The sequence below is a fragment of the Physeter macrocephalus genome, chromosome 21 (genome assembly GCF_002837175.3).
Source record: "Physeter macrocephalus isolate SW-GA chromosome 21, ASM283717v5, whole genome shotgun sequence".
NCBI classification, from domain to species: domain Eukaryota; kingdom Metazoa; phylum Chordata; class Mammalia; order Artiodactyla; family Physeteridae; genus Physeter; species Physeter macrocephalus.
The window spans coordinates 41772799-41775805 of record NC_041234.1 but is presented as its reverse complement, the minus strand read 5'-3'; positions in this window follow the sequence as shown (position 1 = coordinate 41775805).

The window sequence follows — 3007 nt, the reverse complement described above, 5'->3', positions numbered from 1 at the left end:
AAAGCAACCATACTCCAATAAAAATTAATTTAAAAAAGCGGATATATGTATATGTATAACTGATTCACTTTCCTGTACAGCAGAAACTAAAACAATATTTTAAATCAATTATACCACAATAAAAATTTTAAAAAATAAAAAAAGTCAAGCTCATACTATATTTACTGGTAAACTGATTCTAATATAATACACATAATCCTATTATGATTACCTCTGTTAACTTCCACTCTCATGAAAATACTCTTCATTTTGCTTTATTCTTTAAAAGATTCATCAGACAGATATGGATGAAATTCTTCTTTCTAGACTTTATTCACATTTATTTGAATGGCATGCAGAACAGATGATTATGAAAACTTAAATAGAAAATTATTTTTTATCCAAAACTCTGCTGTCTGAATTTTTTCAATAACTAGTAGTTTCACACAACTAGAGTACGTTTGATGATGTACATAGCTAGGACCTTGTGGAATACTATAGACAGTCAAGCAAACACTAAGTTAAATTCAGAATTGTTTGAATGTTATTTGTATTTTATCATATACAATTCTAATAAATGAAATGACACATATATGATTTGTCATTACAGAACTTGAATCAAAAAAGCTGAGTTTTGCCTTTTCTGCTGATTTATAATCCTGCTTAGAACCTAACTGTGTGTATGAGTGTGTATCACAACACATGTAAAATCAGCTAGAAATTGAATGTTACCTATGAAATTTATAGTTATCTATAGTGGCTCAGTGTCTTGGTCTAGAGCAAATAGAAACTTAACAATTACAACTAGGATATTACCACATTTAAATGTAGAAAGTTTTACTTTTTAAACAATTACTTTTTTGGTTTGTAATTTTACAAACAGGACAAGACCAGAAAGATTGTGTCAAAGAGAAAGAGATACTTGTGGAACTGATCTCATAGCAACAAGTACAGCTACAGTTTAAAAACCCACAGAAAGAAATATGGTTCTGCACAGCTTACAAGTAGCTCTGTGTCTACAACACAATTCATTTTCCTAATTACGAGTTTTATTTTGTCTGCTCAGAACATGCTTTTTTTTTTTGGCGGTACGTGGGTCTCTCATTGTTGTGGCCATTGTGGCCTCTCCCGTTGCGGAGCACAGGCTCCAGACACGCAGGCTCAGCGGTCATGGCTCACGGGCCTAGCCGCTCCATGGCATGTGGGATCTTCCTGGACCGGGACATGAACTCGTGTCCCCTGCATCGGCAGGTGGACTCTCAACCACTGCGCCACCAGGGAAGCCCCAGAACATGCATTTTTAATGTTAAAATGCTACCTATTTTCTGGAATCAAGTTTCTTTAAAAAAAAACAACATTTTTTCTATTTTCTCCCTATTAAGATACTGGACTTATTCACTAATTGGGAGATCTTCCCTTCCACTTTAGTTTCATATTCTTGTAACCTTTCAGAACTAGAAGGGGACTTAAGATAATGTAGTTACCATGTTATTTTCCAAAGGAAACTAAGTGCCTTGGCTACATAGCTATTTATGGTAGAGCTTAATTCAAAGCTCTTTTCAGTAGATGTTTCTTCTAATTTTAATTCTAATTCTTTAATTCTAATTCTTCTAATTTTAATTCTTTCTTGCCTTTACTTATCTATAAAATATTCTATTTCATCATATTTTCTGATATTTATCTCTTCGTTTTCTCCTAAAAATGAGAGTAGTGCACACTTTAGTCTCAAGTACTATTTAGAGGAGAGGATTATTTGATTCTAGACACTTCTAATTAAACTAAACCCCTGAATCAAGAAGGGTAATTTACCAGAATATCTCTAGTTGCAAGTACAAATTGATGCCTACAAGTTGCTAAAACACCAATGTTAAATGTACGGAGGGGTTGTACAAACTGACACAAAGAAATCTGGTGCTTTCAGAGCCAGCTAATATTTTCCCAAAATTGTTTTTCTGACTATATATATTTATTCTGCTTAGTTCCCAATTCATATCTCCAGTCTACACAACTCTCCTTAGCTTGATACATCCATATATTTACTTAACTCCTACAGATTCTTTGAACTCAACATTTCTAACAACATTCACCAAAAAACTTGTTCCTTCACCTGTATTTCTCTATCTTGGTTAATGGCATGACTGCCCATCTAGTGGGTAGTTAGAAACTAGAACTGAGTTATCCCTGACTCTTCTCCTTCAAACTTCACATCTAACTAGTTTCTAAAGCCTATTGACTCTATTTCTCTAACAGCTTTTTGTTTGTGCTTTTCTTTCCATCACCACTGCATCATTTCTATTCTTGCTACCTATCACCTGGATAATTGTAGTAATTTCCTAACCATTGACCTGGTCTCTAAAACTTGCATCCATTGTATTAATTCTCAATTCTGATGAGTCATCTTGCTAAAATAATTCTGATGGTGTCGCTCCCTGCTTAAATTCTTCAATACCTTCTCAGGGCTCTCAGATCACTCTTCAATATGTTCACCATTTATTTTTATCTCTTTATTTATTTATTCATTTATTTATTTTCATTGGAGTATAGTTGCTTTACAATATTGCATTAGTTTATACTGTACAGCAAAGTGAATCAGCTATACGTATACATATATCCCCTCTTTTTTCAGATTTCCTTCTCATTTAGGTCACCACAGAGCATTGAGTAGAGTTCCCTGTTCTATACAGTAGGTTCTCATTAGTTATCTACTTTATACATAGTATCAATAGTGTATATATGTCAATCCTAATCTCCCAATGCATCCCACTACCACCCCTTACCCCCTTGGTACCCATATGTTTGTTCTCTACATTTGTCTCTGTTTCTGCTTTGTAAATAAAATCGTCTATACCAATTTCTTCAGATTCCACATATATGCATTAATATACTATATTTGTTTTTTTTTCCTTCTGACACCATTTGTTTTAGTTTGTCACCAGGACACCAGAGACTACACACTATCCTCCTAACTTTCAAACACCTGACTTAAAAATGACCACAGTCTCTGAGTATTAATGGTGTGGGAAAATGA